General features: G+C 34.8%; 1 protein-coding gene across 2 annotated transcripts in view; it reads right to left on the bottom strand.

Moving 5' to 3' along the window:
* The window catches only part of TMEM161B (transmembrane protein 161B), a 68,417-nt gene that overhangs the window by 47,808 nt on the left and 4,962 nt on the right, over window positions 1-15,647 (bottom strand). The gene's annotated exons all lie outside the window — the stretch shown is intronic.

Here is a 15,647-nt window from a genome sequence, read left to right as displayed (position 1 = left end):
CAAACTTTAAAAGAACTTTGCCTATTTTTTAATTCTAGGGTGGTAGTGAATGATTAAAGGGCACTAATTATATTAAGTGTGATGGCAGAATAGGCCCGAAAGTCACTAGAAAAAAAATTTCACTCATGCTGTCATCACCAACTTCCAGTGGGTGGGCCTTCAACAATGTCCAAAAATCCCCTTAGTTTGCTCTCATTAATCTCTCCCCTATTCTCCATGAATAACTCAAACCCTGTCCTCTCATACCTCTAACCTCCCTTAAATTTCCAACCCTCCACTCAGTAGAGGATATCTACTTCACAGAGAAAATAAAAACACCATCAGATATGGATTCTCACTCGCCACCAACAAGCTCGCAATCACTTGTGGCTGCACCTGTCTTTTTCTGCACCCTCTAGAAAAAACAGAGCATCTTCTAGATAAAGCAAATCCTTGCATCTGTGCTTCAGAGCTCAACCTCTCTGATTTTCAGGAACCTCAACTAATGAAGCACTTCCCTCCTTTATCTTCTTTAATCTCTGCTCTATTTAAATCCTTCCTGTCAGCACTGTAAGACCTGTCTCTTTGATCTTCTAAAAAATAATAACTTTCCCTTATTCTACAGCACTCCTCCTTCATATTCACAGCCACTTTTCAAAAGACTTGCTCTCACTGTATCTATTTTCTTACATCCCCACACAGTTCCCATCTGACTTATGCTTCAGCCCATTCCATTGAAACCTCTACCATCAAGATCACTTCATCTTGCCAAATTGTCTTTCCTTATCTTAAATTCTCAGCAGTATCCCATAAGGTCTACCACATCCATTGCTTTACTCCCACTTTGATGATCAATTCTTCACAGCCCTCTTTGCTGGCTCGTCCTCTAATCAAGCAGTCCAAAAACAAGGTCGAATCCCTACCTCCAACCTAATACAAGTACATAAAAAATATTAAAATGTTTAAAAAGAAGCAGAATAGCATATTGGCTTAAGAGCATGGACTCTGAATCCAAACTGCCTCGGAGAGAATCTGCCATTTACTAGCTGTGTGACTTTGGACAGGTTATTTAAACATTCTATACCTCTATTTCCTCTTCCATAAAATGAAGCTAATAATTCAACCCACCTAATCAAGCTGTAGTTAGGAATTGTGTCTGGTACAGAGTAAGCAGTCAACATGTGTTAGTACTATTTGTTATCATTGTCATTTTTATCACTACTATTATAGGATAACATTTTTTTTTTAAATTTCAAGAATAGAGAAGGCCTTTCAAAAAATGACACCAGTCTCCTAAGTGATAAAAAAAGACTAAAAAATAACTTGAAAAAATTAAATTTCATTGATTTTAACAAATTGTTGGAGTGACTGTTCATCACTGTAACGAATGTACTACTGTGGCGTGGAACGCTGACAGCAGAGGAGGCTGTATGTGTGTGAGGACAGCAGTATAAGGGAACTCTGTGCTTTCCAATTAATTTTGCTGTGAACCTAAAACTTTTAAAAAATGAATTTTATTAACAAAAAAAAATCAAATTTCTGCATAGAGAAACAATATAGACAATGTTGAAACACTAATTGGGAAAAAACATTTCCAACTCACATCACAAAGGGATATTTTACTTATTAGACATTATATAGAGAGAGAATTCTTATAGACCAATCAGCAAAAGACCAAAGGCCAAATTAAAAGAGAAGAACAAATATGTAGACACAGTTCTCCAAAAAAGGAAGTAAAATCGGCTCTTAAACAGGATTGTTGTTAAAATGTCTTCAAAACTCACCTCAACTATGGTTTTACTGTGGATATTTTAATGCCTTAAATTCTACCAACTAGGTTAAGGTTCAGATCACTTTTATATTCATCTACCATCAAAGGTTACATTATTCCTTTTTTGTTGCACATTTCCTATCACTTGAATTTACTATCCTATTTTCTGTGTAGTTTGTGATAGAAGTTCTGCAATGTCCATACAATGAACGCCATTACAAAGAACTCTTTCAGGCAGACCAAGGCCAAGAAATATATTAGCAAGTATGTCAGAAGGTTGGTCTATTTGAGATTATAGACTTAAAACCAAAAGATAATTCTTTAGTCAGGGGAAGTTTTGTGGACAAAGTGAACCTCAAGCTAGCCTTAAAGAAATGTGATAGTATCACAGAATCTTCAAGGTCATCTAGTACAATCTCTCACAAACATATAACAATTTATTAGAGTGTAAGCTCCTTAATAGCAGAAATCATATCTTACTACATCTAATAAATGCTACAGGTATTAAATGGCATTTCAGAAGGACTGATCTGGAAGATACATATGATGGAATGTGATGAACTGAGGAAGAGAGGCATTTTGCCGAATTCTCCCCTCTTACTCCAAATCACTAAGCATAATGAGATACTGCTAACAGACTCACTATTGAAGATGTAAAGCACAGGAAGGCAAAAACTATTAAAAATTAGCAAACTATATTAGCTAGAAATAGGAATATCAACTAGGTTTCTGCAATAATCCAGACCAGAAATAAAGAAGCTTTAAATTACGCTGTGGTCTCTGTACCCAGAAGAGAAATGGGTTCTAAAGATACTGCTGCAGTATTCCGAGACTGATGGAATATGGAGGCAAAGTATGAATTAGAGAGACCAAGCCTGACAGAGGAAAGCACCATAGGAGAGCTGGCACATTCTCAGTGTTGTGGTTAATGTTTGACTGAAAACTGTTCAATGCGAAAGTGGAACCTCACTCCATTCTTTTACTTTACTATACCATTTCCGGCTTCTTAAATGAAGCTGAAATACTTTCTCAAACTTCATCTATATACTATGTTAAATATATTATTATATAATAGAAGTCTCCTTCCCACTTTCTAAGAGAAGTCAATAAATCTTTCCTAGAATGTTTCTTTTGTTAGATGACTATTTATTACATGATATTGAAAGAAAATATATCACTTTTATCCCAATACAGTAATCTACCTAATCTTTTAGAGAGGTAATTTTTAAATTAAGTGAAAAAATATTTCACCAAAGTTATTCCTTTTTACATAGGCTGAGGAAAGAGTCCTCGGAATATATTTTCAAAATTACAATCATTTTACAGAATTACAAATTATCAATTTAATACTATTAATACACTATTAATACTAAACAGATCAACTTTTGAGACATTACTATTCAATTGACTAATTACAGTGTATATGCCAGGGATTAACATATTAAAACAAAGTATTCGATTCATTAACTAAGAGATACTATTTGAAATTTAAAAACTAACCATTGTAATAACCTGACTTCACTGCCCAACTTAACGTCTACGTTCGTCTCAGTTTATACAAAAGCAGAATTTTTGAAATGCTTAATTTAAAAATCAAATTTCCTGAATATTTCACTACTTTTAATTAAAAGAGAATGCTTAAATAAATTTAACCATAAACAAACATAAATTTTACAAAACAAAACTGTTAAACTGGGCAGAGATGCAGTGAAGATACAAAGTCTATCATGGCTGAAGTCTCAAACACACAACCAGATGGGTCACTGACTCAAGTAGCCTTAATGGTTTTATTAAAGCTTCAAAACAATAACTTGACTTAAGAGATGGTCTCTGTCTAGATCCACTGCCCTTAGGCCCTGATTCTCTTGATAACTGGAACTGGGGAGAGTCATTTATGAAATAGCTCATAAGCACCCAAGAAAAGTAAAACACTGGAGCAACTTAGGTTTCAACCTTTCCACATCTATTAACCTGAGGCCATAAAGAGCAAGAAAAAGTTATTTGCTTTTAGTCTCTAGAAGAATGATCATTTCAATTTCTGTCAGTAATTGTTTCCGGGTAAGTTAAAAAAATTCTTACCAAGGAAAACTAAACAACTCTCCAAGAAATAAAATATATCAAATAGCAATATTTTATCTTGCTTGTCAATATTGGAAATAAAGCTCCTAAAACTTAAATATAAACATGGTTTAATTTTAAAATTCAAACTTGGACTACTGTGTCAACTTCAGTGGAGTTGACATTTTGTTTTGTTTCATTAAACTAGCTCTGCTGCTGATAAGCAGACTGAAACAAAGCACACATTGTTTACCATTAGAAGACATACCTACATATATAGTTGGGACTCAGACCACCTCAAATGGTTCGAAGTACCATCTCCCTGAATAAGTTAGAAGGGAGAAAAAGGAAGGAGGGTATTATCCAATGACTTGCCTATTTTTTGTTTCTTAGCTATTTACACGTTGTTTTAGTGGTAGCTAGACATGCAGAGCCAGACTTCTTTGAGATAGTCAAATAATTTAAAGGTATAAACTTTGTTATTTCAACCTAGATTCACATAAAATTTAGAATTCATCCTTTGAACATTTAAACAAACTATCTCTGAACAATTTGCAAATGAGGAAATCAGGGTCCAAACAACCAAGATCACAGAACTATCCAGTTACACTCTTATCCAGAACCCAGACCTCTAATTTCCATCTAATGCTTTTTCCACTAAGTTGATTCAGTGCATTTGGTGAACATTTATTAAGAAACAGGGGCTGTCTGCTGGCGCAGCGGTTAAGTGCACACATTCTGCTTCTCAGCGGCCCGGGGTTAACCAGTTCAGATCCCGGGTGCGGACATGGCACCGCTTGGCAAAAGCCATGCTGTAGCAGGTGTCCCACATATAAATTAGAGGAAGATGGGCATGGATGTTGACTCAGGGCCAGTCTTCCTCAGCAAAAGAGCAGGATTGGCAGTAGTTAGCTCAGGGCTAATCTTCCTCAAAGAAAAAAAGAAAAGAAACAAATTACACGTGCTGAGCATTGAGCCACTTGCATGCAATAGGGAGAAATAGCACAGTCCCTGCCATCAATGAACAGCCAATCCACTAGGAATGTAAATGAACCATTAAGAACACAGACAGATGTTTCTACAAGAACACAGCAAAAGGAGAGAGAGAAATTACTAGGGGCAAAAAGCTGTGTAGGGCATTTTGGAAGGTAAAGCAGGAGTCAAGATCCAGTGGCCTCAGCTTGGTGGACCATCAGTGATACCTTCTTCAAACGGGATGGTAGGAGGCCAAAACCAGATACTGAAGGGCAAAACTAGCAGGTTTAGAATTTAACCTGAAGGCAACAGGAAACCCATGAAAAGTAATCTGATCAGATCAGTATTTAAGAAAATCTCTCTGGATACATGTAAAGAATGGATGAGGGATAGCCCAGCAGCATCAAGACAGTTGTCCGGGCATGAGAAGAGGACCTGTACTAAAGGTAGTAGCAGTACTGCAGGAAGTAGGGGTGCAGCCTCTCTTACTTTGGTGATAAGAACTAGGGATCACTACACATTACGTGACAAATGAGTTAGGTTCTTGGTCAAACGATGTTAAAAATCACTCTAAATCCAAATTATGCCATATAGAAACGATTTATACCTATAAATAGAAACAGCAAATAAAAATTTAACTAACAAATACAGGCTGTCTGCCCAACATGCATCCAACATCTTGCTGGCTGTTATCAGGAACTTGGCAAAGGATTTTTGTGTTTCACTACTGTTATATGTCAAATACTTAGAGCGATGTTGTTTAGAATAGTTCAAGGCACTTAGTATTTGTTGAATGAATAAATGAATGAATGCCATTAATGCAAAAGTATCCGTCTTAACAAAACTTCAAATCCAAAATTATCATATTAGGTAACAACAAATATATTGAGACAATATTGGGGGCGCAAAACTGCATAGTACTGGGGCCAGCCTCGTGGCTGAGTGGTTAAGTTAACGCGCTCTGCTTCAGTGGCCCAGGGTTTCACGGGTTCGGATCCTGGGCGTGGACATGGCACCGCTCATCAGGCCACACTGAGGCGGCGTCCCACCTGCCACAACTAGAAGGACCCACAACTAAAATATACGACTATGTACTGGGGGCATGTGGGGAGAAAAAGCAGGAAAAAAAAATTGCACAGTACTATAAACAAAGGGTTATAAAAATTCAAAAAAGTGGGTATGAAAGCTTCATAGAGTAGATGAGACCTAAGATGGAAACCAAAATTACATAAATGGAAAAGCAAAGGGAAGGGAATTCCAGGGCAAATGACGAACGTGAACACAGCGTAACCACTGGACAGCGAAAAGCCTAGCTTAACCAGAGAAGACTTTATAGTATACAGCAGAGAGTTGTGAGAAATAAGATGAAGACAGAATTCTAGACTGTTGAGAGTCTAAAACCAAGAGGACACATTTAGCTGAGGTGTTTAAAAAGTACCTTGGAAGACTTTTAAACAGGCATGAGTAGGAGGATGAAATGATACAAGTAATATATAAAGAAAATTAGACAGCAATATATTGATCAATTAAAGAGAAAACCTAGACTTGGTTGAAACTAGGAAAGAAAGAACAAAGATAAAAGTACATCAAAAGACAAACAATCAAACTTTGAGTGTGACTGAACATGAAGGAAAACAACTATAGAATAAGACTGAGGAATGTCTCAAAGGTTATTTCAGGATGTGCTCATTTGGGTGATTGGTAGAATCCTACAGCTACTGACAGGAGCTTGTAGACTGAGGGAAGCTCAAGGTAGCGGACTAAAAGCCTTAGACAGGCCTCCCAAAGACAGCATCATGGTTGCATCCTCAGCTTTTCAGAAAATGCAGAAAACATTATTTGCTGGTACAATCAATCTACACAAGACAGACTGGCAATAATCAGGTTTCTAAGAGTTTTATCAACTAATTTACAGCGAAACATAACTACCAAGTGCATCAGATGTTCAAGTTCACTAAGTGTTCCATTAAATTACTGTCTTAATGATACACCAGAACTCAAATGATAAGCACACTGCTTGGTGAGTAGTGATTTAGAGCAAAAGGCAGCACTGAGAGATATTTCATTCAGGCAGTGCTGAATGAAGTCTGAAGAAATATACAGAATAGTCCTCTAGAGTGTAAAATACTCTCAATCCTAAATAGTTCTAGATAAATATGTTCAACTCTGGCTATTTAAACTATTTTTCTAAACTGATAAAACTACTTTCCAATTGATATATTCTTTCTTTAGACAAAAACCTATCTAAAAATTATTCTATCTTTTGATATGTAAATACCATTGATTTGGCTACAATCTAGTCTACCTTAGGTCTTGGAACCAATTCATATCTAAGTTCAAGGTGAGAGGACAACTCATTTCTTCTATCCTGTGTTGATTTTATCAAACTCTTAAAGTGTTAACCGCCACCTACAAGTAATATGTGATAAGTGGTATGGTAGAGGTCAGTGCCAATGTTACTGGAGCACTCCAAGAAAGAGAGTAATTAAATCTACATGGGAGAACTGGGAAAGACTGGTTCACAGAGGTGACATCTGAACTAGTCTTACAAAGTTAAAGAAGGATCCCACTGTTAGACAGAAAAGGAAGAGAAGTTTAGAAGATGGACCTATGTGTACAAAGAGAGTAAATGGCATGATCCAAAATAATGAGCAGTTCCCCATGACCAGACTTTGGTATGGGCTGCAGACAATGGACTTTTCTGCAGGTACTTAGAAATAAGTCTAGAATCTTAAGCCTGGAAGTAACCAAACCAAATATATTTTGAAAGGATCACACTGCCACTATAGTGGAAAAAATTAAGTAAAGGGGTAAAAGTAACTGGAATCAAAGAACTACATCAGAAATCTGTTGAAATAGACCAACCAACAGCCTAAGAGCCTGAATTAAAACAGCTTCAAAAACAAGAGTAAAATCAAAAAGAATTAAGAAGATCTTTAGAAGGAAAAAAAGAATCAGGCATGAGATTAGTAATTATCTCTGCAAGAAAAGTATCAGCAGGTAAGGATAAAACTTAGGTGATTATGTAAAGATAAGATGGAAATAATGGGCATAATTATTCCTTGGAGAAACTAAGCAATAAGAGGAAAATCTGATGGTCACTAAAATGGCTCACATATGAAAATATGATTTTTATAAGTGGTAAAATGTACATGCTTTAGGCAAAAGGGAAGGAACCAATGTTAGGGGGGTGATGAATATTCTAGAAAGAAGTTAAATGTGGGAATTCAATCACTTAAGAATCAGAAATTGATGAGACCAAAGGCATTAAACTGAAAGTTAACTTTATGAGACCTCATCCCACTGAACTGAAGCACAAATAGGTATAGAGATGTATTAAATTAAAAAACTGAGCGGATAAAGTTTGAGAGACCTTGAAGAATAACCACACCAAGGTCAGGATCTTGTCAATGTGACTGAGAGGAGGTCTAGAGCCTGAGAAGAAAGGTCTGAGGAACTGTGGGGATTGACAGATCAAAGCTGGGTTGTTGAAAGATGATTACTTCCAATAAGTTCTTTAACAGGATTGAGGACTGTCTAGATTTAATCCAGAAGATAAATTCTTCCATATAATGCCAAAGCAGGTCAAAGCAGCATAAAACAATCATGAATGGGCAAGGAGAATTCCTGCCCATAGAATACCTCTAGAATCCCAGGGTTGGTTATACGGCTATCCTGTCTTTATCCAGTTTTATAACATAGGTCGAGCCCTTACAGACACAGTAAACAGGCCTGAAAATAAGAAAAGGAGCCTTTGCTAAATAAATGAAATGAAAATAATAAAAGGTTTTGGTAGGAAAGCAGCTAAAATATTAGTAAGGCCATCTATTGAAATTTAATATAGATTTATTGATTGCATCACATGAAATCACAGATATTTAATTGCTTTGACCTACAAAATGGCAATTTCATATAGTCCTATGCATCACTTAACAATGAGGATACATTCTGAAAAATGTGTTAGGTGATTTTCATCGCCGTAAGAACATCAGAGTGTACTTACACAAACCTAGATGGTATAGCCTACTACACTCCTAGGCTATACGGTACTAATCTTATGGAAACACCATCAAATATGAGGCCAGTCATTGACCAAAACGTCATTATGCAGCACATGACTGAAGTTCAAATTATAACTAGAAATAGAATTATATATACAAGAAGGTAAAATGAGAGAAAAGGAACTATAAAACACAATTATCAAAAACTATGATTTTAACTCAAGCACATAGGTTTTCAAATTTAATTGTTTGGTTGCCAGCATCAATGTTTTGCCACACAAAATACAAGAAAGTACTTTAAGGTCAAAAATCATAAACCCTCAATGAAATTCCCAGGTACCTCCTACATATCTTAATTAGACCTAAAACACAGTAGAATGCATGAATGTGATAATAACTATATTCAAAAACAGCAGCTCTAGACTTTCTGCTGACAATGATGATATAAAGCTATTTCTAAGAATTTGATTAAATTTAAAAATAAACTTGAGAAGACATTTTCCTCAATATAAATTGATAAGGCAAAGTGGAAGACCAACAACAAAGAGAGGGCAAGGATACTTTTTCACAGGAATAGAGGGCAGTCTAATTAAACATAATCATAAACCATTTTATTAGTGTTGAAATTAATAGTTGTTTATTTTAAAAGATAATTTTCCAGTTACAGTAGGCTGAATAAATTATGCAATATCTCATATATACCTCATATAAAGTAACACCATACAGTCCTTAAAATGATGAAGAATGAAATATTTTTAAACATGTTAACAAGTCACTTTTTCTCTAGTCAAGCCATGCATAACAAACAAGAGGCTCCATGGAACAAGGCATCCCTAAATTCTGCCACTCTACTATATTTTCTGACATTATAGGAAATATCCTTACAGACCTATACTCAAAGAAGCTATTAGTCAAAACTAATACATTTACATTTAACCTTTACAAATCATCTTGTTCAGACTAATTCCTTACTCATTCCTCAACATTCACTTCCTCTATAAAATGTTCCTTGCTAAAAAATATATGCATAACTCCAAAACAGCCTTTATCATGCTCAATTGTGACCACCAATTTAGACGAATACCACCAATATTGTATTCACCTCATTTTTTCAGCCCCAACCCCAGTCCCAGGAAAGTGTCTAGCATGGCAGCCTTTCAATACAAGTTGAATATTTACCTTTTAGATGAAATAAAAGGATAAAGCATAAATTTACCCACTGTTCTTCACTACATTCAGGTTCCTACTATGTGTCAAACACTGAACTTCAGCATAAAGAAGAAAATTATTCACTTTAAGATCAAAAGACAATACATTGTGCTTTCTACATATCTCAGAGAAAGAGGTATATTTATTTTTACAAGATAATCCTCTCTATTTAATGTAATACGTATGTGTTACAAATACTTTCTTTTAAACAAACTAAAAATTACAACTTGGGTATTGCACTGATAAAGCTTCATTAAATAAATTTAAAATAAAAATTCCAGCTTAACTCTAAATTTAAAGGCATATACAAAAGCCAAGAGAATTTACTGTGCACTCCTAATGTTAACTATTAGAAAGATGCATTCATTGCGAATACTTTCATGTATTCAATAATTAAGCACACTAGGATCACAGCAGTTCTGTCACTAACTAGCTACACAGCAATTAGACAAGCCTTCTCTGGGGCTCATTCCTCACCTGCAAAATGACAAGAGTTGGCAAATGATCTCCAAAATCTTAGAAGATCTCATTGTTGATGACTTCAATATTTTAATTATATACACACTAGATTGTTGGCATTCACATATTTACCATTTCTAAACCACCATCAAAGCCTGTGATGTGTAGTTATTGCTAATGAGAACAAATAATTATCCCTTCCTCATAAGGATTAAATGAGCCAACATTTACAGGAGAGCTGAAAGGAGATCATTGCTCCAAGTTAGCATAAAGGAACACACCTAGCCCACTGCCCAGCATTCTCACCTCAATTAGGGGTTTGTGAGAATTTCTCTCAAGAGATTTGTGAATGCCAACAGTGCTACAATTTTTTTTTTTAAATTTATTTCAGATACCTAGCCAATTCTCTCTTATTAAATGATTCATTTGCTTAAGATCTGAAAATATTTTTAGTGATTATTAAGAGAAAGAACTATGATGACCTTAAATACTTCTGGTATGAATGACTGAGAAACTCTCTATCAAAATGAAGAATAAGCACTCAATAAATGTTAGTTGAAATCAAATTAGAAAATAGTTTTAGCCTTAACAAACTAACGTCTCAAAGTTGACTTACATTAAAATGAATGTTACCAAAGCTTTTTTCTTATCTGTCCCTCCTGATTAGAAAACATATTTTGTTGGCAATCAATTCTAATTCCAGTTATCCAGATTCTTCTCTACTTCCTTTTTTTGTCTTACTGATTGAATTAGGAAAAGAATGGTATATTCAACATTAAACATCTGACCTAGTCAAACAATAAATGATACACTGAGGCTCCACTGTCCTAACGTCAATTAACCTAATAAGGAAAGGTAGGGGCAAGGCAGTAAACATAAATTTAAACAGAAGTAAAATCCTTCTAATAAGTTTAACTATTAAAAAAAGCAAAACTTTTGAGGAAAAATATCATGGCTTCTCTTTTAAGCAAGACTGTATCCAGAACAAATGATTCTAGTCATGGAACACTTATACTCAAACACATATGCCCATAAACAACCAAGAATTGGAACCATTTTCTAATTGATCACTTATACTCATCATAAAAACGGCCAAAGTCTTCTGAAATGATAGAAATACTTAACATTCAAGTTAATGAAGTTTTGGTGCAGTAGAATCTTCTCATATGACTTTTTCTTTCAGGAAAACACGCAGAAAACTATGGCATTGCGTTTTTCACGTGGATCATTGCATTTGGGCAAACAGTGGCAGGCAACAGGTAAAAGATAACAAAAATCAGCTGAGCACTGTGTAAAGGGCAGACATAGATAACTATAAAAAAAATAAGCAGTTCAGATTAATATTTCAAAAGCCTTCTATTACTTATCACAAAAACAAAAGTATTAAGCTTATTTAAAAAAGAAAACAGCCATAGCCTTATAGTGCCTTATTCGTGACATTAAGCAATGGCAATCTATAACCATGTATTTATAACATGGAGCAGAACAGCTTGTTGAAGTTCCTTCTTCATAAGTAATTCCCACTGATGGACAAACATCTCCTTTTCTCTCTCCAATGCCCCTTAGTATTTCCATCTCATCTTGTCTTCACAGTCCAGACCTCTCTACTTCCAAGAATTTATTGCAAGGACTCATCATCATCTAGAGCACCTACATCTTCCCTAAGGGATCTTTATGATAAATAAATAGTTAACAGTCAGCTGGAAGTAACATGGGAAGATGACTTTTAAAAATCTCCTAGCAATTGAACATCACTAATCATCAGGGAAATGCAAATCAAAACTATACTGAGATATCACCTTACACCTGTTAGAATGGCTATAATCACCAAGACAAAAAATAACAAATGTTGGAGAGGATGTAGAGAAAAGGGAACTCTCACATACTGCTGGTGGAATGCAAACTGATGCAGCCACTATGGGAAATAGTATGGAGATTTCTCAAAAAGTTAAAAATTGAAATACCATATGACCCAGCTATTCCACTACTGGGTATTTATCCAAAGAACTTGAAATCAACAATTCAAAGAGACTTATGCACCCCTATGTTCACTGCAGCATTATTCACAATAGCCAAGATGTGGAAGCAACCCAAGTACCCACTGACTGATGAATGGATAAAGATGTGGTATATATACAATGGAATTCTACTCAGCCATAAAAAAGACAAAATTGTCCCATTCACAACAACATGGATGGAACTTGAGGGTATTATGTTAAGCGAGATAAGCCAGACAGAGAAAGACAAACACCACGTGATTTCACTCATATGTGGAAGATAAACAAATACATGGACAAAGAGATCAGACTAATGGTTACCAGAGAGGAAGGAGGTTGGGGGGTGGGTATAAGGGGTAAAGGGGTGCATTTATATGGTGATGGACAAATAACAATGCACAACTGAAATTTCACAATGTTATAAACTATTATGATCTCAATAAAAATTTTTAAAAATCTCCTGGCAGTAAAAATCTATACAGTGTAAGCTGAATGTATGGAAGGGAAGGGAAGGTACTCCACACGACTATATTCTTCTTTGCAACTCAGGGAGAAAACAAAGTTGTAGTTGCAAACAATAGGTAGTCCAAGCAAAAGGAAAAGGAACAAGTCAATCCTTAGAGGCCTCAGGAAAAGAAACGGGCTAACTGTGAGACAGCTTGGAACAAGTATGACACACTAAATGCTTACACTGATAAGAAATTCCAATTGACCACAGCTCCTCATCCCCAGTTCTCTAACTGCTCCTCACCTTATTGGTGTTACCAAAAGTCCATCCCCAGCCCTAAGAGAAATTAATGTTTTAGGGTGAAGGTCTGCCTTAACTGGATGCTGTTGAAATGGAAGGAATATGAAGGAATCTTTATTGTGACTTACTGCCAACAATGTCAGATGTGTATGGCACCTGAGTTAGAAAGGCCTGTCATTAGTGCTACGCCTAACAGTAATAATTAATCTCTCTAACATTATATGAGCTATAATATTAGTATTATAGTATACTTATATTAGTATATATCTACTGTATACTGTATTATATTAGTATATATCTACTGTATACTGTATATATATACTGATATTAGTATATATCATTAGTATTACAGTCCCTGGGTTGGGAAGGACTTCCTAGAAATACAATCACCAATTATATTATTTCCATAGGAAAATCTTTTTGAAATTCAATCCTTTCATAAGTTGAAACTGACCAAAGATAAATAATAAGACTGACCATAGTACAGTGGCCAAAAAGCCTGGGTTGAAGTCAAATTCCACAAACCACTACTTGTATGATTTTGGACAAGTTTCTTTAATCTCACTATGCCTCCATTTCTAATTTGTAAAACAGATGTTACAGAAAAAGTAAGTAAAAAAAGTTAGGAGGTTAAAAAAAACCCCAAGATTTAACTACTCCAAAAAGATTTAAATGACTTAATATGAGTAGATAAATAACTGCTAAGTAAATGTAGCCATTATTGTTATTGAGGAAAAGTGAAATTCAAATTCTTATCCATCTGATATACTTCTATTTACCCTTAACGACCTAGTTCAGCCAATCCTTTCTGAAACTCTTCCTGAACACCATACAAACTAAATATTCTCTCCTTTGTCTTCTCAGTGTATATTCAACTATTCAACTAAATGTACATTCACAATATTCACAAATTCACATATTCAGAATCATAGAACCTTGAGTTAAACTACAGAGGTCATCTACTTCTAGTTCAAGCAGACTTTCAAAGTTACATATTTATTGTACCTTTCCCAAAGTTATCTGTAAGGATATCTGTGTATGAGCATATTGGTTTTCATATCTAAAGATTTTTAAAAAATAAACAAAACATTATAATCAGACATTAAGATCCTGAGTCTCAACACCAAAGTATCAAAAGCTGAAATTCTTTCAGGTTCTTCTAAATCTTTCATTTATGGCCAAAACACAAAAGATATTCAACCTACTTTAACAACAGAATTACTAAGTCTGTTTTATATAAGTAAAAGATATGGATGTAAAATTAGGATATTTTGAGTGAATGAGTTGTAGTCTCTCAAGAACTGCAATAACTAAAAAGACTAAAAGTATGTGGCACAAAAACAATCTATTAAATAAAATATAGTATCACCTACTACTCTAGGGTTTTTTAAAAAAAAGAAAAATTTGTATTATCTTCTTGTTCACTGTTTGGAAAAATTATATAACTTTATTGAAAGACTTATATAGATAAAAACAACATGAGCTTTGTGCCTAACACTACAATAATTTTTTAGGGTGTAGTTCATAAATATGTACTTATCGGCGCCAGACATATAGGCTGAATATATATATGAATTCTAATATCACCTCCTCATTGAGGCTTTCCCTGAATGCCGTATCTAAAATAACCACCCCAATCATTTTCTATCCCTTACTCAACTTTATTTTTCTTTGTTGCATTTACCATGACTAATATATATTATGTCTCATTTGATTATGATTAGACTCTCCCAATAAAACATAAGCTCCATAAAGGAAAGATTGTCTCTGTTTTATAAAAAGTTATATCCTTGTTGTCAAGAACAGTATCTGATCTACAGATGGTGCTTAATAAAAACGAATGAATGAGTGACAAATGCTTTTGAGATAAGAGCATGACTTTTAAATGTTTGGTAAAGCAAAAGGTACAATCATTTCAACCAAAACTGAGAGAAGGTTCATTTCACCAGAACTTTAAAGACTATATTTTACTGCAATTCAAGGGTATACAGAAGGAGTAGGAGGGCAATTTACAGACAAGTTTGTTTCCTCAAAGTTCCTTTGGGGTAAGCTGTGTTCATTCTTGACTTAGTAACATGGCACAACAGTAAGAAAATAATAAGTTCTCTCATAAATGAACACTTTAGAATATCTTCTGATTTTCTAAAATCAAATGAATTTGCTCTAAGCTTTTATTCCAGAGCAAACAAAAGAACTAAATTATTTTGAAAAGTGAGCCAAAGCCCAAAGTATAAACAACTCTTAAAAATCAACCTCAAATCAACCAAATGCTAAGCAAGAGAACAAGTCTCTACTATTATTTGAACTAAGCCTCTTTAGGAAAGAAGTAATGAAGGAGAGAAGCCAAAGGAAAAGTCACAGAACTGAGAAGAAGCTCACATCTCTGCCACCATGTGGTTAACTAAGAAATCTGACCAGATTCCATTCTTCAAGCTACACATGTTCATTCA

The sequence above is a fragment of the Equus quagga genome, chromosome 7 (genome assembly GCF_021613505.1).
Source record: "Equus quagga isolate Etosha38 chromosome 7, UCLA_HA_Equagga_1.0, whole genome shotgun sequence".
Lineage (NCBI taxonomy): Eukaryota > Metazoa > Chordata > Mammalia > Perissodactyla > Equidae > Equus > Equus quagga.
The sequence above is the reverse complement of the archived record's forward strand: the minus strand, read 5'-3'. Positions and strand labels throughout refer to the sequence as shown.